Genomic DNA, 23,588 nt, shown 5'->3' on the forward strand with positions numbered 1-23,588 from the left:
GGTCAGGAGATCGAGACCATCCTGGCTAACACGGTGAAACCCCGTCTCTACTAAAAACTACAAAAAACTAGCCGGGCGAGGTAGTGGCGCCTGTAGTCCCAGCTACCTGGGAGGCTGAGGCAGGAGAATGGCGTGAATCCGGGAGGCGGAGCTTGCAGTGAGCTGAGATCCGGCCACAGCACTCCAGCCCCGGTGACAGAGTGAGACTCCGTCTCAAAAAAAAAAAAAAAAAAATTAAATATAAGAAAATAAAAATGCAGTTATTAGATAAATAAATGGGAAGACACATTATTGTCAAGACACAGACCACACTTGCCTATTTCATAAAATTCCTTTAGTTGCTGCTTCCTCAACTGCATTGACATGTGTGATGTCAGTTTCCAAAACTGTGTAAAACACATAAATAATTCTGATTATAAAATCAATTTCTCTCCATATGAGGTCAGACACTGTCTACAATTCTGTTTCTCAAGAGTTGCCCGGGAACTGGTAAATTATAATTCAGTTAGTAAAGCAACCATGAGAGTGGTTTCAAGATGGAAGGTATTAAGAAAGTACAAATTATTAGAACTTAAAAAAAAATGTATTCAGATTTCAGCAGTGGCTCCATACTTGTGGTCCCCAGACCAGCAGCATCAGCATCACATGGGAACTTGCCAGAAATGCAGATTCTGGAGCCTCAGGCCAGACCTCCAGCCTCAGCAACTCTGGGGGTGGGGCCCAGCCATCTGCATTTTAATGAAGTCCTCAAAGTGAAGCTGCCCACCTCTGAAGACCGAGGGCCAGGGATTTAGACTTGGCCTTTCTGCTTAGCGGTCCAAGAACCTCACCCGGGGGCATCACCTGGGGACAATTTAGAAGTGCAGACTTTCGGGCTGCACCCTAGAGCTACTGAATGTGAACCCGCCCCTAGCCTAACACGACTCCCAGGGAATTCAAGTCTGAAAAGCCTTGGTCTGTATTACCATCTCCGCATGAGGTAAGGAGGACGTCTTCTCCAGTTAAGTTAAAATACCTGGCTACTTAAGTGGAGAAGCGGTGAAATTGTTTTAAAACATCCAACCCACGAAGCCGAAGGCACCACAAACTGCCTGATTATCATGCTCGAGCAATGATAGGGCTCGGTGACAGGCAGTGTAAAAAGGGAGGACCTGGACCAGGACACTCAGGGGCCAGCGCTCTGCTTGCCACGTGGGTCCCCCCGGAGCAGGTGTGACTGATGGGAAGGGTCGCGAAGGGGGGCGTTGTTTCTGCGCAGGGGAGGGAAATGAAAGGAACGGGAAGGGGACGGCGGGGTGCGAGGCGCGAGATGTTCCGGGAGCGCTGCCGGGTGCCAGTGGGCAGCCCCTCCCCGGGGGGAGGCCCGAGGCTAGGGGTCGGGGGCGGGGAGGGAGGTGGGCCCCAGACCGGCGCGGGGGCGGGCGGCTCCGCTGCTCCCCGCCCCCGACCCGCCCCTCCACGGCGCCATTTTGCAGGCGGCTGTCGCGGGGACCGGAGGCGGCGGCGGCAGCGGGCACTGCGGCGCCGAGGCGCGGCGGCAGGACGGGAACCACGCGAGCGGCAGCCAGGTGAGAGCCGGGCCGCTGCGCCCCTTGCCCGGCCCGCGGGCCGCACCTGCCGGCCGGGCCGCGAGGTGCCCGCCGCGCCCACGAGGCCGGCCCCCGCGCGCTGTCACCCACCGGCCCCGCGGCGCGGCCTGCGCGCCCCCACCCCGACCCGTCTCCCGGGACCCCGCGCCCGCCGGCCAGCCTGGACCCGGGGCCCAGGATGCCCGGCGGCCCTCAGTTCCTGCCGCTCCGCCGGCCGGGCCGGTTCCCCGGGGTACCCACCCCTGCCTGCCGCGGGAGCCACAGCGCGCTCGGGCCCTCAGGCCGCGCAGCAGGGAGGCAAATGGGACGCCCCCAGAACCCCACTGGCTGCCGCCGCCTCTTCCCGGGCTCTGCGTCCGCGCGTCCTGGGGTCGCTTCCCTCGCCCCTCCCCAGTGGTGCGCACGGGTATCGTCTCGCCCCCTGGAATTCAGGGGCATCAGGAGGGGCGGCAAGAGGGTGCCTTTTACATTCTTGCTTTCTTCCCTTCTACAAAGACTGCGCGAAGTAATTTTAGAAGCAGCTCCTCCGACCTCGGGGTCTTTCTGGCCTGTTCCCCGGGGGTCGCGAGTCCGCCTCCTTGCCACCTTTCGGGGGGGGAAAATGACATTTCGAGTGTGACTACTTTAAGGCGCAGGATTTTCTCCTTCGTCTGGTCTAGATGGCCCCCCTTGGATGGGTGGCTGATAGGATGTCGGCCTGCAGGCTGGGGGTTTAAGCGTGACTGATGGGAAATTATCGATTGTCAGGGCAAAGGGTAAATGAGGGCAACTGCAGGTGGAAGAAAGTCACCCATAAGGGCTTTCTGGGTCTGCAGCGTTTGTAGTAGGTGCTACTTCTATTCTTGCAGAGCTGGGAGACGGGCGGGGGAAGATGCAGTCCCTGCTGACAATTGGGTCATCTGCGCGCAGAGAAGGCCCCGGGATGTGCGAGGACATGGGACCGGGAGTCCGGAGGCAGTCTGGTTTGAGCTGTCACTAATTGGCCATGTGACCTCCCTCAGCCGGCTTCCTCCTCTCTGAAGCAAAAGGCTGGAATCGGGGTGGCTGGAACATTTTTATTTTATGTTTTTGTATTTGAATGCTGTTGGGTTTGGGCCTCACCATTTCTGGTTGTCTACACCTGCCTTTTAACCGATGCAGGTCACGTTGCCTGCCTCCCCTGAAGGTGTTTGAACCTGATGAGATTTATAAAGGACCCTTTCAGCTAAAAAAATCAGAATTCTGTGCTGGGTTATGGTTGGCTCTATCAGAGTCACTTATGAATGTATTACTACTGTTCTCTTTTCTTTCATTCCCCAATTTAATAGCTTTTGGGCACCGGGGGGTGTGCCCAGTGTAAGCTCTCATGGCACACCTGCTAGTTAAAGGGAGGCAGCGGGTGTGTCCAGCCTGTTCCATGTGACATGCTAGGCATGAGCTATCTGCTTTCTAGGCTATTTCCTTTGCCAAAATGGCAACCAGCTTCTTTCTTTTAATACCAAGGCATTTCTCTTTTGGTTTGTTTGCTTAGAGTGGAGGGTGATTTTTTTAAGAAAATAGGGATTTCAGGAACTTTTTATATTGACAGTTTTTTAGACGGTTGCCTGACAGTTGTATTCTCTGACTGTGGTATGGTCAATTAAGTCAATTACGTTTAAACATCTGTTGACATGTTTAAAAAATGCCTATTAAAGTACCTGGGCCGGGTGTTGTGGTTCACACCTGTAATCCCAGCACTTTGGGAGGCTGAGGTGGGAGGATTGTTTGAGGCCAGGAGTTCAAGACCAGCCTAGGCAACATAGCAAGACTCCTGTTTCTATATTAAAAAAAAAAAAATAGCTGAGTGTGGTGGCCAGCTTAAAAAAAACCAGTACCTGGCTAGAAAAATGTAGATGGTTTCGCTAGGTTTCATGCCATACTATCTATCTCATTTATGGAGCAAACTCTAGTCTATGTAGCATTGCAGAAATGAGTCATGTGTCCCAGGGGCAGGCAAGCACATGTAGCCACCCATTGAGTAGTCTGTCCGTCTGTATCTGCCCATCTCTCCATCCACTTGGTGACCAGGTGCTGTTGAACGAATCGTTGTTGAATAAACTGTGTCTTTTGCCCTCACAGAGCCTAAGGTCTAGTTTGTGGGGTGTCTGATATCCCTAATTGGCTACTGTTGTCCTCTTCAGTGTCTCTTTTTTTTTTTTTTTTTTGAGACGGAGTCTTGCTCTGTTGCTGGGGCTGGAGTGCGGTGGCCGGATCTCAGCTCACTGCAAGCTCCGCCTCCCGGGTTCACGCCATTCTCCTGCCTCAGCCTCCCGAGTAGCTGGGACTACAGGCGCCCACCACCTCGCCCGGCCAGTTTTTGTATTTTTAGTAGAGATGGGGTTTCACCGTGTTAGCCAGGATGGTCTCGATCTCCTGACCTCGTGATCCGCCCGTCTCGGCCTCCCAAAGTGCTGGGATTACAGGCTTGAGCCACCGCGCCCGGCTCTTCAGTGTCTCTAAAGACAAACCAGGGATCTGTTTGGAGACCTATTTTCTGGTACCACTGGTAGCTTGAGGAATTTTCCCACTTAATTACCTGGTTAAGGTAATTAAAAGCAGTAGGCCGGGGCTGGGTGTTGTGGCTCATGCCTGGAGGCTCGTGCCTGGAATCCCAGCACTTTGGGAGACTGAGGCGGGCAGATTACTTGAGCTCAGGAGTTCAAGACCAGCCTGGCCACCATGGTGAAACCTCGTCTCTACTAAAAATACAAAAATTAGCCAGGCACGGTGGTGCATGCCTGTAATTCCTGCTGTACAGGAGGCTGAGGCAGGAGAATCGCTTGAACCTGGGAGGTAGAGTTTGCAGTTAGTCGAGATCGTGCCACTGCACTCCAGCCCAAGCGACAGAGTGAGACTGTCTCCTAAAAAAAAAAAAAAGGTCAACAGTAATAATTTGAAATTATATGGTGCTTTGTACATGTAAATTGAAGCTTTTTAAAAACGTATTTATATTTAATCCTCTTAGGCTTTTTAAATTTAAACATCTTATGAGTCCTTCCTGACGTGTTTCCTGGCCTTGCCCATAAAACTCTCACACACCAGTCTGTTGCTTCTGAGCGCTCAGTAACCTCTTAATTCATTTTCATGCCCTGCTGTTCCTCCAGTTGTTCTCTGGGCTTCCTTTTATTCTTTCGGTAGGGAACCATCCTCCTCCAGGTTAAGCTGTGCGTTGTAGCCTATGCCGTTCTTCTCATTTTCTCTCTGGCTTTGCTATTTTGAACCTGTTATTTTGTCACAGGTTCTAGGTTCTTGGCTCTCCTGTAATTGAGGTCTGCTTTCAGCTTCACCTTTCATAGGCCTTTCATACATGTATTACATTGTTTAAGTTCCTAATCTGTGCTGGGTAATATTCTTGGTGCTTGGGATGCTGCAGGGAGATTCCCAGCCCACATGGAGCCCACACTGTAGGGGGCTGGACAATGAGAGCTGGTGCTGTGAAGAGGAATCTGGCAAGGCTTGGGGGATTAAGTGTGGGGATGGGAGTTGATATTTTGGGAAGGGTAGACAGGGAGGAAGGTATATTAGTCTGCTAACACTGCCATAACAAAAATAGCACAGTGTGGGTGGCTTAAACAACGGAAATTTGTTTCTTACAATTCTGGAGTCTGGGAAGTCAAGGTCAAGGTTCTGGCCTATTTAGTTTCTGGTAAGGGCTTTCTTCCTGGCTTGTAGGTGGCCATCTTCTTGATGAGTCCTCTTATGGCCTTTTCTTGGTGCCATTTATCTCTTTCTGTTCAAGCACTGTTGATCACACCTATAATCCCAGCACTTCGGGAGGCTGAGGCAGGAGGATCACTTGAGACCAGTCTAGGCAACATAGTGAGACTCTGTCTCTACAAAAAAAAAAAATTCGCTGGACGTGGTGGTGTGCGCCTGTAGTCCCAACTACTCAGGAGGCTGAGGTGGGAGGATTGCTTGAGCCCAGGAGGTTGAGGCTGCAGTGAGCCATGATTGCGCCACTGCACTCCAGCCTGGGTGACAAAGCTAGACTTTGTTTAAAAAAATAAAGTTTTCCTATTGGATCAGGGCCCCATCCTTAAGAACTCATTTAAACTCAGTTACCTCCTAAAGCTTCTGTCTCTAAATACAGACACATTGTGGGGGTGGGGCTTCAACATAATGAATTCTCTCAGTGGTGGGGGGGGATACAGTTGAGTTCATAGCAGAGGGCTTGAGTCATCTTTGACTAAAGATGTGAAGGGAGTGAGGCATGTGGAGATCTGGGAGAAAGATCATTCTGAGGGGAGGAAACAGCAGATGCAAAGGCCCTGAGGCAGGAGGAGGGGAGAATTTGGTCTGGAGGTCAGAGAAACCATGGGGGTCAGATCACATAAGGCCATGTAGACCACTGTAAGCCCTGCAGATTTTACCATGAGGGTGGTAGGAGCCACTGGAGGGTTTTGGAGTAAAGAAGGGAGGTGGACTGATCTCGCTTTTAGCAAGCACACTCTAGGCATTGCTGTGTGAGAGAGATGGAAGGCAGGACAGCAAGGAGACCAGCCAGATGGCCAGTGCAGGGCTGAGGGGAGATTAGTGGGATTTCAGGGTGAGGTTGAGATTTGCTAATGAACCAGAAAGAAAATTGAGGAGGACTCCGAGGTTCTGGTCTTAGTACCTAGAAAGAAAGTGGCCATTAACTGAGATGCTGGAGGAGCCAGTTTAGGCCATGTTAAATTGTAATGCCAACCCAACATACCCACATGCAGCAGAAAAGCAAGGGTGGAGATTTTTAGGGGAGGTCATCTTCAATGGAAATCTAAATCTTGGAAGCTTCTCATTGTCCTTTGTCCCAGTTTTCTTTTTTTTTTTTTTTTGAGACGGAGTCTTGCTCTGTCGCCCGAGCTGGAGTGCAGTGGCCAGATCTCAGCTCACTGCAAGCTCCGCCTCCCGGGTTTACGCCATTCTCCTGTCTCAGCCTCCGGAGTAGCTGGGACTACAGGCGCCCGCCACCTCGCCCGGCTAGTTTTTTGTATTTTTAGTAGAGACGGGGTTTCACCGTGTTAGCCAGGATGGTCTCGATCTCCTGACCTCGTGATCCGCCCGTCTTGGCCTCCGAAAGTGCTGGGATTACAGGCTTGAGCCACCGCGCCCGGCTGTCCCAGTTTTCAACTTTGACCTCAGGTGACCTCAGCTAAGTCCGTGACCTCAGATCTAGGCGTCTCTAAGGCCCTCTATGGAAATTCCATCCTTAAAGGAGAGTGGTTTTGTCTGGTGAGTGATCAGGAAAAATCTTCACTCGTGAGTTTTTTTTTTTTTTTTTGGAGAGAGAATCTTGCTCTGTTGCCCAGGCTGGAGTGCAGTGGCGCCATCTTGGCTCACCGCAACCTCCGCCTCACGGATTCAAGCGATTCTCCTGCCTCAGCCTCCCAAGTAGCTGGGATTTACGGGTGCATACCACCACACCCGGCTAATTTTTGTATTTTTAGTAGAGATGGAATTTCACCATGTTGGCCAGCTGGTCTTGAACTCCTGACCTCGCGATCCGCCCACCTCGACCTCCCAAAGTGCTGGGATTACAGGCATGAGCCACCGCGCCTGGCCCACTCATGAGTTTTGCCCACTCATGAGTTTTGCCCAAAGCGGCTGATGGCTCAGGCTTCCTTCTCAAAGGCATCATCTCACTGAGCACCTGGTGGAGGTCATCCATGTCTGTGTGTAACTCTTACAGAGTTGAATCCTTCCATCTTCTAAGTTGAATGGAAGTGCAGTTTGATAAGGGGCACTTCTCTGTTGGACCTTCTCCAAGCAATAGAAGGGAACCTAGAAAGACAAGAGAGCCCCATGTGATAGGACCAAGGAAACAGTGATAGTGCCCATAGGTATCGATTATGTATTGGGCACTTGAAGTTATTATTGCTAGTCCTAGCAACAGGCAGGCAAAGTGGCTTCTGGTCCTTCATTTATTGATGAAGGCTTGGGTACCTTCTGTAAGTTAATTCCTGAGTCTTGAATTCTGTTCCATTAAACTACTGTAGAACACTATTCCCAGCTCTCGTCTGAAACTCAGGATTTCTAAGTTCCTGTTAGTGTAGAAGAGGGCAGAGAAGCCAGTGTCAGTTGAGTGCCAGGGAGCTCTGCCCAGCACTCCTGTGTTCTCTCACGTCGATCAGTCTCTGCAGCCCTGTGGGATGGGTGTTATCGCTTTTCATCCTTCAGCTGAGGATGCGGAGGTGTGGCAGGAGGGCAGCTCCTTGCCTAGGGTCTTAGCGCAGCCAAGTAGAGTCAGGATTTGACCCTAGGCCGGTCAGTTGCCAAGCTCGAAGTTAGACTCAAATCATGCTATGCTTCTGTGTTCTAGGATGACTTTTGGGGACTTGGGATAGAAAGTAGGGTTAGGCTAGAGATGGTGGGAATGACATTCCAGATTGAAGGATCGGTGTGAGCGAAGGGTGGAACGGGAGAGGCATGTGACTGGGAGAGGGTAACTGAGTTAGGACAATTGGAAGGATGTGATGGGGGTCAGGTGGAGAGGTCCTTTGACACTATATTACGGGGCTTGAATCCTTGTCTGGAAAGCCACGGGGAGATTCCCAGAAGGGGAGTTACTTGTTCAGATGTGCATTTTAGAAAATTTTGGGGTGGAGTAAAGGGTGCACTGGGAGGAGGCTGAGGCTGAGTTGAAACAGGATCATCTCCTCTCTCTCGCTCCTGCCTTGTTTGCCTGTGGGCTCCTGCCTTGTTTGCCTGTGGTTCATTCCTGGCTACAGTGTTTGCCTTTATGCACCCTAACTTGGATTCCTTCTGTCAATTCCCCTGTTTGTTCCTGTAGGAATCTTCTACCCACCACCTCAACGCTCACACATTTTTCCCCCACCACTGGCTTTGCTTTGTTCAAGTGAATGTTATATACATACCCCCAGCTCCATTTAATTAAATTTGAGTAAGCTTTTTCATTCTGGACCATCATTTCATCTCCGAGTTCTTGGCTTTGTAACTGAGGGTCTTCTCCACCCTGCTTCAGACCGAAAGCACTGCTATGTCCTTGGTCTTCATGGAGGAAACACAATTTCTTTTTTTTTTTTTTTCTGAGACGGAGTTTTGCTCTTGTTGCCCAGGCTGGAGTGCAGTGGTGTGATCTGGGCTCACTGCAGGCTCCACCTCCTGGGTTCAAGTGATTTTCCTGCCTCAGCCTCCCAAGTAGTTGGGATTACAGTCACCTGCAACCACACCCGGCTAATTTTTGTATTTTTTGTTTTGAGACAGAGCCTCACTCTGTTGCCCTGGCTGGAGTGCAGCGGTGAGATCTCGGCTCACCGCAACCTCCGCCTCGCGGGTTCAAGCAGTTCTTCTGCCTCAGCCTCCTGAGTAGGTATGCCTGACTAATTTTCATATTTTTGGTAGAGATGGGGTTTCACCATATTGTCCAGGCTGGTCTCGAACTCCTGACCTTGTGATCCACCCGCCTCAGCCTCCCAAAGTGCTGAGATTACAGGCGTGAGCCACGGTACCTGGCCAACACAATTTCTTATACATTCTCCTTTAGATGGGATTTCAGCCTCAAATTTGGTTTGGCTTTATTGACTGTTCTCCAGGGCTAGCTAAAATCATTTGCTGTCTCCAAAGGCAAATCACCTAGCTGGGGGCTAACTACAACACCTTCCTCGCCAAACATGGATCTCATTCTGAAGATCTAGGGTGGGCCCCGAAAATGTGCATTTCTCACAAGTTCTCAGGTGACAGGGATGCTGCTGGTGGAGGAATCACCAGCATCTGGTTTTGTAAATAAGGTTTAATTGCAACACAGCCAATTTCACAGTAAGGTATATGTGATCAGTGCTGAGAATTTTCTTTGGAATTCGTTTATCTGTATCTATATATTTTTTGAGACAGGGTCGCACTCTGTCACCCAGGCTGGAGTGCAGTGGTGAGATCTCGGCTCACTGGCAGCTTCTGCCCCCTGGGCTTCATGCACCACTACACCCAACTAATTGTTGTATTTTTTTCTAGAGACAGGGTTTTACCATGTTTTTAGAGATGGGGGTCTCCTGTGTTGCCCAGGATGGTCTCCAACTCTTGAGTTCAAGCCTCCTAGAGTTCTGGGGTTACAGCCGTGAGCTACTGTGCCTAGCCCAAGTTCATATATTTGTTATCAAGAGCTTCTTTGATATTTGTATTTATAGACATTGCTTCACAAATTTTCCGCAGATGCATGATATGGGGGAATGTATGCATATTTAAAAGTGTCTGGAATATAACAAGCATGACACTTCTTTTAAGTCTTTTCTGTTTTATCTAAAATTAATGTGAATTTCTCATTCTGTTTCAGAAACATCGGTGCTTGTTTTAATATAAAACATTTTTCTTCCATATTCTTTGAGTAAAGTTGATGCTACTATTTATGTTGTTTTTGATCTTTACCTGCTTGAGAAACATGTACAGGTTGGGTATCCCTTCTCTGAAGTGCTTATGACTAGAAAGTGTTTTGGATTTGGGGTTTTTACATTTTTTTTTATTTTGGCATATTTGCATTATACTTACCAGTTGAGCATTCCTGATTTGTTAATCTGAAATTCAGAATGCTTCAGTGAGCATTTTCTTTTGAGTGTCTTGTTGGCACTCAGAAAGTACTGAATTTTGGAGCCTTTCAAATTTTGGACTTTTGAATTAGGAATAGTCAACCTGTGTTAAGATTTGCATTTTTTTGTTCTACTTGGCAAATATTTTTTTCTATGCCTTGAATTTAAGTCTGTCGGCCGTGTGTGGTGGCTCACGCCTGTAATCCCAGCACTTTGGGAGGCTGAGGCCGGCGGATCACCTAAGGTTGGGAGTTTGAGACCAGACTGACCAACACGGAGAAACCCCATCTCTACTAAAAATAGAAAATTAGCCAGGCATGGTAGCGCATGCCTGTAATCCCAGCTACTTGGGAGGCTGAGGGGGGAGAATCACTTGAATCCGGGAGGTGGAGGTTGCGGTGAGCCAAGATTGTCTCATTGCACTCTAGCCTGGGCAACAAGAGCGCAACTCCGTCTCCAAAAAAAAAAAAAATCTGTCAATCTTTTTTTATTTTCCATGGCTTCATTATCCCAAGGTTTTATAGGTATTCACTCATATTTTCTCTTAGGTCTTTAAAAAAAAGTTGGCTATAATTAGTGTGATATTTGTTTTGGAGTATTGTATGAAGTGAGGATTATTTGTCCCCTCTAGTTTATATTTTTTAGGTACTATTTATTAATTCATCCTTATTAGCTTAAAAAATAACACCTTAATCATATGTTGAATCCTTGGATCTGTTGTTTTAGTCAGTTTATCTGTTCTTTTGCCATGATCTTACTAGTTTGCTCATTAGAATCACTTTATAGTAGGCTTTATTATCTCGTAGTGCCTATGCTCAGTTTTTACTCCACTGTTTTTCAATTTAGGGTTTCAAAATACTCTCCCCACCTCGAGATGGAGTCTCACTCTGTCGCCCAGGCTGGAGTGCAGTGGCGCGATCTTGGCTCGCTGCAACCTCTGCCTCCCGGCTTCAAGCGATTCTCTTGTCTCAGCCTCCCGAGTAGCTGGGATTACAGGCATGTACCACCATGCCCAGCTAATTTTTCTATTCTTAGTAGAGACAGAGTTTCACCATGTTGGCCAGGCTGTCAAAATACTTTTAATGGGAAATTTCATTAAATGTATAAGTTAATTTGGGGAGACTTGTCATCTTTATAATATTGACTTATTCTGTGTGTGAACAGAGCAAGTCAGTGTCTCTCGATTTTTCCTAATATATGGTCTATAGATTACTTATTCTTTTTTTTTTTTTTTTTTTTGTGAGATGGAGTCTCTCTCTGTTGCCCAGGCTGGGGTGCAGTGGCATGATCTCAGCTCACTGCAACCTGCACCTCTCGGGTTCAAACGATTCTCCTGCCTCAGCCTCCTGAGTAGCTGGGATTACAGGTGTGCACCACTATACCCAGCTAATTTTTGTATTTTTGGTAGAGATGGGGTTTCACCATATTGGTCAGGCTGGTCTTGAACTTCTGACCTTGTGATCCACCTGCCTTGGCCTCCCAAAGTGCTGGGATTGCAGGTATGAGCCACCCTGCCCGACTGATTACTTATTCTATATTTTAAAGTATTTGCTGGACTGGACATGTGGCTTATACCTGTAATTCCAGTACTTTGGGAAGCTGACATGGGAAGATTGCTTGAGGTCAGGAGGTTAAGACCAGTTTGCACGTCATAGTGAGACCCCATCTCTGCAAAAATTTTTAAAGTAGCCTAGTGTGGTGGTGTGCATACCTGTGGTCCCACCAACTAGGGAGGCTGATGTGGGAAGAGAACTCTAGCCCAGGAGTTCAAGGCTGCAGGAGTTCAAGGTGCCACAGCACTCCAGCTGGGGCAACAGAGGGAGACACCCTACTCAAAAACAAAGAAAATATTTGGTATTTAGAATGTGATTATCTCCCCTCACGCCTCCTTCCCAACCGCTATTACTAACTGGTATAGAGCAGGTATAAAGCAAGTATACTGCTTGCAGTTTGTATGTTGTGGGGTTTTTTTTTTTTTTTTTTTTTTGAGACAGAGTTTTGCTCTTGTTGCCCAGGCTGGAGTCAGTGGTCTGATCTCGGCTCACAGCAACCTCCATCTCCCAGTTTCAAGTGATTCTCTTGGCTTAGCCTCCCAAGTGGAATTATAGGCATGTGCCACCACGCCTGGCCAATTTTGTGTTTTTAGTAGACACAGGGTTTCACCATGTTGGTCAGTTTGGGCTTGAACTCTTGACCTCTGGTGATCCACCTGCCTTGGCCTCCCACAGTGCTGGAAATTACAGGCGTGAGCCACTGTGCCCAGCCTTGTTTTTTTTTTTTTTTTTTTGAGACGGAGTCTCGCTCTGTCGCCCAAACTGGAGTGCAGTGGCCGGATCTCAGCTCACTGCAAGCTCCGTCTTTCGGGTTCACGCCATTCTCCTGCCTCAGCCTCCCGAGTAGCTGGGACTATAGGTGCCCGCCACCTCGCCCGGCTAGTTTTTTGTATTTTTTAGTAGAGACGGGGTTTCACCGGGTTAGCCAGGATGGTCTTGATCTCCTGACCTTGTGATCCGCCCGTCTCGGCCTCCCAAAGTGCTGGGATTACAGGCTTGAGCCACCGCGCCCGGCTCCAGCCTTCTTTTTAATAAGATAAGAGATGGAGGCCAGGGGCAGTGGCTCACGCCTGTAATCCCAGCACTTTGGGAGGCCAAGGTGGGCGGATCACCTGAGGCCAGGAGTTCAAGACCAGCCTGGCCAACATGGTGAAACCCCCCTGTCTACTAAAAAAAAAAATACAAAAATTAGTCGGGTGTGGTGGTGCATGCCTTTAGTTCCTGCTACTCAGGAGGCTGAGGCATGAGAATCAGTTGAACCCAGGAAACGGAGGTTGCAGTGGGTCGAGATCATGCCACTGCATTTCAGCCCGGGCCACTGAGTGAGACTCTGTCTCAAAAAAAATTAAATAAAAAATGAGATAGAGATGGAATCTTGCTGTGTTGCCCAGGCTGGTCTCCAGCTCCCAGTCTCAAGTGATCCTCTGCCTTGGCCTCCCAAAGCACTGGGATTACAGGGTGAGCCACTGCACCTAGCCAGTCTGTATGTTTTATAACCGACCACCTGTATTAGTCAGGGTAGGTAATGCTAGTCAAAAACTGTGGCCTGACAAAGAAAACATTTATTTCTTGCTCACATTTTTTTAGATGGTTTTTTTTTAAGTGGTGACTTGGGGATCTAGGCTTGTTCCATTTTTGTCACAACTGGCAAGAAGATGTGACCTGTAAGTTTGCCATGTAATTTTGTGCGTGGAAGTTTTTTTCATGGGCCAAGCTTGGAAGTAGTAGTATTTCTTCTGAGGTCTGTTGGCTGTATTTTAGGTGCAAGGGCGCTGGGAAGTGGAGTCCTTTGGTGTGTCTGTAAGGAAAATGTAATAGCACCGTGTTTGCTGTACTACTTAACCAAACTCTGTTGTTCTTATTTTTCAGTAGATTCTCTTGAGTTTCTGAGATAGGCAATCATAATACACGTTGAGCATTTCTAATCCCCAAGTCTAAAATTGGAAACTTTTGAGCATTGACAGGATGCCACAAGTGGAAAATTCCATACCTGACCTCATGTCATGGGTTGCAGTCAAAACTTTATTTCATATGCAATTTTTTTTTTTTTTTTTTAATGGATCTTGCTCTGTCACTCAGGCTGTAGTGCAGTAGCAAGATCATGGCTCACTGCAGCCTTGAATCTCCTAGGCTCAAGTAATCTTCCTGCTTTGGCCTTCCAAAGTGCCAGGATTACAGGTGTGAGCCATTGCACGTAGCCATTATACACAAAATTATTTAAAATATTGAGTAGAATTACCTTCAGGCTATGTGTATAAGGCGTATATTAAACATAAATGCATTTTGTGTTTAGACTTGGGTCCCAATCTCAAGATATCTCAGTATATATATATATATATGCAAATATTCCAAAATCAGAAAAGATACAAAATTTGAAACACTTGTAGTCCAAAGCACTTTATACAAGGAATACTTAACTTGTGGTTGCAAATGATCATTTTGTCTTTTTTTCCCCCTTCCCATAGTTTGCTATTTGTTTTTCTTTTCTTTTTTTTTTTTTGAGACGGAGTCTCGCTCTGTTGCCCAAGCTGGAGTGCAGTGGCATGATTTCCATTCACTGCAACCTCCGCATCCCAGATTCAAGTGATTCTCCTGCCTCAGCCTCCTGAGTAGCTGGGACTACAGGCACCCGCCACCACGCCCAGCTAATTTTTATATTTTTAGTAGAGATGGGTTTCACCACATTGGCCAGGCTGGTGTTGAACTGACCTTGTGGATCTGCACACTTTGGCCTCCCAAAGTGCTGGGATTATAGACATGTGCCACCACGTCCAGCTAATTTTTTTATTTTTAATAGAGACAAGGTTTCACCATATTGGCCAGGCTGATCTCGAACTCCTGACCTCAGGTGATTGGCCACCCTCTGTTTCCCAAAGTGCTGGGATTTACAGGCATGAGCCACCACGAACAGCCAGCTACTTTTTGTTTTGTTTTGTTTGTTGTTTTTTGTTTTTGAGATGGAATTTTGCTCTTGTTGCCCAAGCTGAAGTGCAATGGTGTGATCTTGGCTCACTGCAACCTCTGCCTCTGGGGTTCAAGCGATTCTCCTGCCTCAGCCTCCTGAGTAGCTGGGATTACAGGCGCCCACCACGGCGCCCAGCTAATTTTTGTATTTTTAGTGGAGACAGGGTTTCGCCATGTTGGCCAGGCTTGTTTTGAACTCCTGACCTTAAGTGATCCATCTGCCTTGCCCTCCCAAAGTGCTGGGATTACAGGCGTCAGCCATCATGCAAGGCCAACTGTTTTTTTTTTTTTTTAATGCATTGTAGAGTACTTGCAGAATAGGTTTAACTGTCATAGTTCTTATTTTCACTTTTTACTCAAATGCAATATTGTAAATAGTCTTTAGTGGTATTCAAGAACTGTCCTAATTACAGTCTCATGCATAGTGTTTTTTTGTTTTGTTTTGTTTTTTGTATTTTTTGGTTTTTTTTTGAGATGGACTCTCACTCTGTTGCCCAGGCTGGAGTGCAGTGGTGAGATCTCGGCTCCCTGCAAGCTCCGCCTCCCGGGTTCACGCCATTCTCCTGCCTCAGCCTCCTGAGTAGCTGGGACTACAGGTGCCCGCCACCTCGCTCGGCTAAGTTTTTGTATTTTTAGTAGAGACGGGGTTTCACTGTGTTAGCCAGGGTGGTCTCCATCTCCTGACCTCCTGATCCGCCTGCCTCAGCCTCCCAAAGTGCTGGGATTATAGGCGTGAGCTACCGCGCACGGCCATGTAGTGTTTTTTTTTTTTAGCGAACAAAGTTCAGCATCTTGACATTGACCCTGGAATCCTCACAGATATTCTTGGTAGTCTCTCCCTGATAGTGATAATTCTCTAAATTTTTGTTTCCCTGCTGATTTGAAGATGACCTCAGATTTCTTGACGCGAGGAGTTTCGCAAGTGATCTTTCTTCAGGTTTGTCCCCAGGGCTTCTGTTTTAGCCCAGGCTGTTGGATTATGCAGCTGCTCGCATCTTCTGTGTCAGAGATCCTGACCTGCGGTCTTTGAAAATGTTGTCTCTCTGAGAAGTTTGATGGGTTCTTGTTCCTCTTCCTTTATTCTTTCATCCACTCAAAGATAAACTGAATAAATAAGCAATATCGATTTTGTTCCTTCTCCTTTCTTTCCTCCAGTTGACCCTTGGCTTCTGTTTGAGTTCTTTTTGCGCTTGCTTCTGGACCCCTAGTGTGAGTTTGGGGCCTGCATGTCCAGGCTGCCCACCTGCAGCCCTGCAGTCCCCATTTCCAGTGATGGTGCACCCTTCCCTGTGGAGCTCCCCTCGTGATCTGCAGTAGACTTCACCAGAAGGGGCCTGAATTTAGTGGGAGTAGGAAGCTCCTCTGAGCCCTGAGAGGTGGGTGGAGGAGGGAAGCGTATTACTTGACTTACCAAAGTAGACACCAGGGTCAACTTTACTTTTTCTGGTATTTAATTCCATGCTTACAATGATGCTTTAAAGTGACTTCAGCTTTTTTTTCAATTTCTCTTTTTGACTCTGAGATCTCACACTTACTGTTTTATTTCTTGAATACTGTCAACGGCTAAAATGTATTTTCCAGACTTTTTGTTTTGACTGATCCACTTCTCTCTATTTATATTCATCTGTGTATGTGTGTGTGTGTATGTATCTCAGACGAAAGTTTCGAGGCCAGGCGCGGTGACTCATGCCTGTAATCCCAGCACTTTGGGAGGCTGAGGTGGATTGAACCAGACGAGATTCTGTGGGCATGGCAGGAGAGGGACTCCCTCTGTCCAGGAGTTCGAGAGCAGTTTGGCCAAAATGGTAAAACCCCGTCTTTACTAAAAATACAAACATTAGTTAGACATGGTGGCAGGCAGCTGTAATCCCAGCTGCTCAGGGGGCTGAGGCGGAATTGCTTGAACCCAGGAGGTGGAGGCTGTAGTGAGCTGAGATCGCACCACTGCACTCCAGCCTGGGCAACAGAGGAGACTCCATCTCAAAAAAAGAAAAAGTTTCATGGCCGGGCGTGGTGGCTCACGCCTGTAATCCTAACGCTTTGGGAGGCTGAGGTGGGTCGATTGCCTGAGCCCAGGAGTTCGAGACCAACCTGGGCAACATGATGAAACTTTGTCTCTACTAAAAATACAAAATATTAGCTGGATATGGTGGTGCACTCCTGTAATTCCAGCTACTCGGGAGGCTGAGGCATGAGAATCACTTGAACCCGGGAGGCGTAGGTTGCAGTGAGCCGCTGCACTCCAGCTTGGGCAAAAAAAAAAAAGGTTTCACACCACACTACATAACCTTTGCTTTTTCTTTTTGTGGCGAAAGGGGTCTCTCTGTGTTGCCTTGGCTAGTCTGGAACTCCTGAGCTCAAACCATCCTGCCCTGCCCCTGCCTCTGCTGGGATTATAGGCATGAGCCACTGCATCCAGCCAGATAACCTTTTAGGCCGTGTCGTCTGAAATTTTCTATGCTGATTTCATGATAAAAATTTTGGTTATGATGTCCTAAATTGATACGGGCCTTTAAGTAGAAAGGTTAATTATTCATACTATCCTATGGAAAAGGAACCAGACGAGATTCTGTGGGCCTGGCAGGAGAGGGACTCCCTATATCCAGAATAACACATAAGAAAGCTTCATTGAGATAATTTACATAAAATTCACTTATTTAAAGGATAGGCTTCAGTAGTTGGTAGCATGTTCACTAAGTTTCATAACCACTACCATCTGGCTGTCATTTGTGGTTACTCTCCCTTCTCCCCTTTTCACCCAGCCCCTGGCGACACTAATCCACAGTCTGTTTCTATAGCTGTGCTCTTCTGGACATATAAATGGTATCATACAATATGTGGTTTGGGCCAGGCACGGTGGCTCATGCCTGTAATCCCAGCACTTGGGGAAGCCAAGGCTGGCAGGTCACCTGAGCTCAGGAGTTGAAGTCCAGCCTGACCAACATGGTGAAACCCCGTATCTACTAAGAATACAAAAATTAGCTGGGCATGGTGGCGCGTGCCTGTAGTCCCAGCTACTAGGCACACTGAGGTTGGGGTATCTCTTGAACCCGAGTGGCGGAGGTTGCAGTGAGCGAGATTGTGCTACTGCACTCCAGCCTGGGCAACAGAGCGAGACCCTGTCTCAAAAAAAAAATGTATTTTTTTGTGATAGACTTTTTCACTTAGCTTAATGTTTTCAAGGTTTATCCATGTTACAGTGTGTGTCAGTGCTTTCACTTTATTGCTGAATAATGTTCCATTGTATGGATGTATACCACATTTTGTTTATCCATTAATTAGTTGATGGAGATTTGGGTTATTTTCACATTTGGCTGTTATAAATAATGCTGTTATGAACATGTGAATACAAGTTTTTGTGTGATCATCTTTTTACTTTTCTTGGTAGATACATAGAAGTGGAATTACTGGATCATATGGTAATTCTATGTTTAACATTTTGAGGAGCTGCCAAACGGTTTTCCGAAGTAGGTTCTTCAGAATTATGTGAGGGTTCCAATTTCTCCGTGTCCTTGCTGACAATTGTTATTGCTGCTCTTTTTGATTATAGCCATCCTAATGGGTGTGCAGTGGTTTTGGTTTGCATTTCCCTAGCGACTAATGATGTTGAACACCTTTTCATGTGTTTATTGGCCATTTATATGCTACCTTTGCAGAGATGTCTATTCAAATTCTTGGCTCGGTTTTTTTTTTTTTTTTGAGACGGAGTCTCGCTCTGTTGCCAGGGCTGGAGTGCAGTGGCCGGATCTCAGCTCACTGCAAGCTCCGCCTCCCGGGTTTACGCCATTCTCCTGCCTCAGCCTCCCGAGTAGCTGGGACTACAGGCACCAGCCACCTCGCCCGGCTAGCTTTTTGTATTTTTTAGTAGAGACGGGGTTTCACCGTGTTAGCCAGGATGGTCTCGAACTCCTGACCTCGTGATCCGCCCGTCTCGGCCCCCCAAAGTGCTGGGATTACAGGCTTGAGCCACCGCGCCCGGCCTGGCTCGTTTTTTTGTCTTTTTGTTTATGTTTGAGGCCAGGTTTTGCTATGTTGCCTAGTCTGAAGTGCAGTGGCTTGTTAGTAAGAGTGATCATAGCTCACTGCAGCCTCAGATTCCAAGAGATCCTCCTGCCTCAGGCTCCTGAGTAGCTGGACTAGAGGCATGTACCAGGTCATCCAGTTTTCTTCGCCCATTTAGTTAGGTTACTTGTCTTTATATTGTTGAGTTGTAAGAGTTCTTAATATATTCTGCACGACTCCTTTATCTGGTATGTAATTTGCAAATATTTTTTCCCCATTCTGTAAGATTCTTTTTCACTTCCTTGCTGTGTCTTTTTTTTTTTTTTTTTTTTTTTTTGAGACGCAGTTTCACTCTTGTTGCCCAGGCTAGAGTGCAATGGCGCGATCTCGGCTCACTGCACTCTCCGCCTCCTGAGTTCAAGTGATTCTCCTGCCTTAGTCTCTTGAATAGCTGGGATCACAGGCATGCACCACCATGCCTGGCTAATTTGTGTTTTTAGTAGAGATGGGGTTTCTCCTTGTTGGTCAGGCTGGTCTCGAACTCCTGACCTCAGGTGATCTGTCCACCTTGGCTTCCCAGAGTGCTGGGATTACAGGCGTGAGCCACCGCACCCGGCCTTGCTTGTTTCTTTTGCAGTTAAAAAAGTTTTTTTTTTTTTTCGGCGGAGTCTCGCTCTGTGGCCCAGGCTGGAGTGAGTGGCGTGATCTCGGCTCACTGCAAGCTCCGCCTCCCAGGTTCCCGCCATTCTCCTGCCTCAGCCTCCCGAGTAGCTGGGACTACAGGCGCCGCCACCTCGCCCGGCTAGTTTTTTGTATTTTTAGTAGAGACGGGGTGTCACCGTGTTAGCCAGGATGGTCTCGATCTCCTGACCTCATGATCCACCCGTCTTGGCCTCCCAAAGTGCTGGGATTACAGGCTTGAGCCACCGCGCCTGGCCCAAAAGTTTTAAATTTTGTTAAAGTCTCTATGTATCTGTTTTTCTTTTCTTGCTTGTGATTTTGGTGTCATAGAAACCACTGCGTAACCCAAGGTCACAAAGATTTACCCCCTCTCCATTTTCTTCTAAGAATTTTACAGGTTTAGCTCTTAAAGTTGGATCTCTGATCCATTTTAAGTTAATTTTTGTATATGTTTGAGTTAGGGGTCCACCTTCATTCTTTTACATGTGGACTTTTTCTTTTTTTTTGAGACAGAGTTTCACTCTTGCTGCCCAGGCTGGAGTGCAGTGGCGTGATTTCGACTCACTACAACCTCTGCCTCCTGGGTTCAAGTAATTCTCCTTCCTCAGCCTCCCGAGTAGCTGGGATTATAGGTATGTGCTACCATGCCCGGATAATTTTGTATTTTTAGTAGAGACGGGATTTCTCCATGCTGATCAGGCTGGTCTCGAATTCTCGACCTCAGGTGATCTGCCTGCCTCAGCCTCCCAAAGTATTGGGATTACAGGCATGAGCCACCGTGCCCGGCGACACATTTGACTTTCAGTTTTCTCATCACCATTTGTTTAAAGGATGACTCTACCTCCCATTACATTGTCCTGATACCCTTTTTTGAAAATCACATTTAGGTTTATTTGTGGATTCTCAATTGTATTCTGTTAATCTACATGGCTACCCTTATCCTAGTATCTTTGTATGTACTTATACCCCACTGTCTTAATTAGTATAGCTTCATATTACTTTTGAAATGGGGTAGTGGGAGTCCTCCAATTTTGTTGCTTCTCAAGATTGTTTTGACTATTCTGGGTCCTGTGTATTTCCATAAGAATTTTAGGATCGGCTTGTCAATTTTTGCCAAAAAGGCAGATGGGATTTTGAGAGTGATTGCATTGAATCTGAAGATCAGTTTGGGTAGTATTGCCAAGAATTACATATTTTTAACTGAAAAATTTCTTGAGACAATATTTATCTGCATGAGGAGCAGTACATTATGATAATTTCTTCTAGCCTAGTCTAGTCTACTTCATTCCATTTTTTCAAATTCAGAAATTGCCATCGGCCAGGCGCCGTGGCTCATGCCCGTAATCCCAGCACTTTGGGAGGCCGAGGCGAGCAGATCATGAGGTCAGGAGTTGGAGACCAGCCTGGCCAACATGGTGAAACCCCGTCTCTACTAAAAATACAAAAATTAGCTGGGCATGGTGATGCACGCCTGTAATCCCAGCTACTGAGGAGACTGAGGCAAGAGAATGGCTTGAACCCAGGAGGTGGAGGCTGCAGTGAGCTGAGGTCATGCCACTGCACTCCAGCCTGGGTGACAGAGCAAGACTGCGTCTCAAAAAAGAAAGAGGCCGGGTGCAGTGGCTCATGCCTGTAATCCCAGCACTTTGGGAGGCTGAGGCGGGCGGATCACGGGGTCAGGAGATTGAGCCCATCCTGGCTATCACGGTGAAACCCTGTCTCCACTAAAAATACAAAAAATTAGCTGGGCATGGTGGCATGCGCCTCTGGTCCCAGCTACTTGGGAGGCTGAGGCAGGAGAATCGCTTGAACCCGGGAGGTGGAGGTTGCGGTGAGCCGAGATCTCGCCACTGCACTCCAGCCTGGGCAACAGAGCGAGATTCCATCTGAAAGAAAAAGAAAGAGAGAAAAGGAAGGAAGGAGAAGGAAATGGAAGGAAGGAAGGAGAAGGAAATGGAAGGAAGGAAGGAGAAGGAAATGGAAGGACATGGAAGGAAAGAAGGAAAGAAACTGCCAACCCCAGCCACTGATTTGAGTACTCACTGTCTCTCGTGGACCATTCATTATCTGTTGTTTGAAAAATATGCTTCATGTCAGTGGTCCTCAACCTTGACAGCAAATTGCAGTCACCTGGAAAACTTTAAAAAACTACGGATGCTGGACACATCCATGAGACTGGGATGCAGTTGATGAGAAATTCAGCCCGAGCACTTCCCGGTGATTCCAGGATACAGCCAGAGCTGAGCACCCATTGCTATAAATAAACTAAAATTCAGATATTTATACTGCTTTTAAAGCCTTTTCGTAGTCGACTGAATGGGATGGAAATGTGCATGTTGCTAACTTACAGGTCCTTATGTGTCAATTTGATGACAAATGTATTAGGTCTGTTTGTGCACTTTCTCTTAATGTAATACGACCTGTGATGCAGTTCTCCTGAGAAATTGAATCATTATGCTGTTGACTTGCCTGTGGGTGTGTAGGGTTGTCCTTGGTCTATGTAGAGGGCAAAGACAGAGCAGAATGTTTGGAGATCATCTGTCATTTCTCAGGAATTTTCGTGTCTGCCTTTTTGCAGTAGGAAATGGATTGAGAAGAATATGTGGGAAATTCACAGCTATTTTAGGAATTGTCATATAGACACCACTAAATCTATTGGTTAGAATTACTGTTGATGTATATGAAGCTATTGGTCAGAATTAAGGTCAGAATTAGTGGAAAAATATCTGGACTGGTGTCCTGTCTTAGAGAGATTAAGGAATATTAGGATTGTGGTGGAATGCTTATATATAAAGTAGCTTATTTTACTCATTGAATATTCTTTTATCTGGTTATATTTGTTTTTGTTTTTTTTTTTTTTTGAGACGGAGTCTTGCTGTGTCTCCCGGGCTGGAGTGCAGTGGCCGGATCTCAGCTCACTGCAAGCTCCGCCTCCCGGGTTTACGCCATTCTCCTGCCTCAGCCTCCGGAGTAGCTGGGACTACAGGCGCCCGCCACCTCGCCCGGCTAGTTTTTTGTATTTTTAGTAGAGACGGGGTTTCACCGTGTTAGCCAGGATGGTCTCGATCTCCTGACCTCATGATCCGCCCGTCTCGGCCTCCCAAAGTGCTGGGATTACAGGCTTGAGCCACCGCGCCCAGCTATCTGGTTATATTTGAAAGTAAAATGTGGCTGGGTGCAGTGGCTCACACTTGTAATCCCAGCACTTTGGGAGGCTGAGGTGGGCGGTTCACCTGAGGTCGGGAGTTCAAGACCAGCCTGGCCAACATGGTGAAACCCCATCTCTACTAAAAATACGAAAATTAGCTGGGTGTGGTGGCAGCTACCTGTAATCCCAGCTGTTTGGGAAACTCAGACAGGAGAATCACTTGAACCAGGTGGCAGACGTTGCAGTGAGCCAGGATTGTGCCATTGCACTCTAGCCTGGGCCACAGAGTAAGACCCCATCTCAAAAAAGAAAAGAAAAAAAGAAAGTAAAATGTGCAGATATACAATATATATAACAATTTTTTTCAAAGTAGAGATTATACGGAGGGTATTTAAGCCTGTTTTTTACTGAGCAATGTATCTTAGACATGTAACTAAATAGTCCTTTAAAACATGGTTATTCACAGCTCATTTGTGCTGAATACATCATGTTTTATTTGACACATCCCATCCTTCTGTTAGGTATTTAGCTTATGAGCCATTTTCTGCTGTGGTGGACATAATACGGTGGTGAAAAGCATTGTACCTAAATCTGTGTGCATTTTCCTGACTATTTCTTTAGACTAAGTTGTTGGAAGGGATATCGTTTGCATTTCTAAGACTTTAACACATACGTAACATACATGCCAGAGACCTCCTGCATTCAGGTTAACACACTGGGAAGTATTGCCATAATAAAACATTTTTTCTTTTTTCTTTTCTTTTTTTTTTTTGAGACGGAGTCTTGCTCTGTCGACCGGGCTGGAGTGCAGTGGCCGGATCTCAGCACACTGCAAGCTCTGCCTCCTGGGTTTACGCCATTCTCCTGCCTCAGCCTCCCGAGTAGCTGGGACTACAGGCGCCCGCCACCTCGCCCGGCTAGCTTTTTGTATTTTTAGTAGAGACGGGGTTTCACCGTGTTAGCCAGGATGGTCTCCATCTCCTGACCTCGTGATCCGCCCGTCTCGGCCTCCCAAAGTGCTGCGATTACAGGCTTGAGCCACCGCGCCCGGCCCATTTTTTCTTTTTTATGCAAATTTGAGTGAAGAATGGAATCACCATGTTTATTTTGCTTTTCT

General features: G+C 47.2%; 1 protein-coding gene across 7 annotated transcripts in view; it reads left to right on the forward strand.

The window, feature by feature from the left end:
* Positions 1-1,452: 1,452 nt before the first annotated feature.
* SLC23A2 (solute carrier family 23 member 2) overlaps positions 1,453-23,588 on the forward strand; it is a 149,839-nt gene continuing 127,703 nt past the window's right edge. For 3 of the 7 annotated variants that reach the window (XM_023217916.2, XM_023217926.2, XM_023217927.2), the window contains exon 1: positions 1,453-1,568. The gene's annotated coding sequence lies outside the window, so the exon portion shown is untranslated. The remainder of the gene's footprint in view (positions 1,569-23,588) is intronic. The other 4 variants (XM_023217923.2, XM_023217924.2, XM_023217917.2 and 1 more) reach the window with 3 other exon arrangements.

Source organism: Piliocolobus tephrosceles, chromosome 20, assembly GCF_002776525.5.
Source record: "Piliocolobus tephrosceles isolate RC106 chromosome 20, ASM277652v3, whole genome shotgun sequence".
In the NCBI taxonomy this organism is placed as follows: Eukaryota; Metazoa; Chordata; class Mammalia; order Primates; family Cercopithecidae; genus Piliocolobus; species Piliocolobus tephrosceles.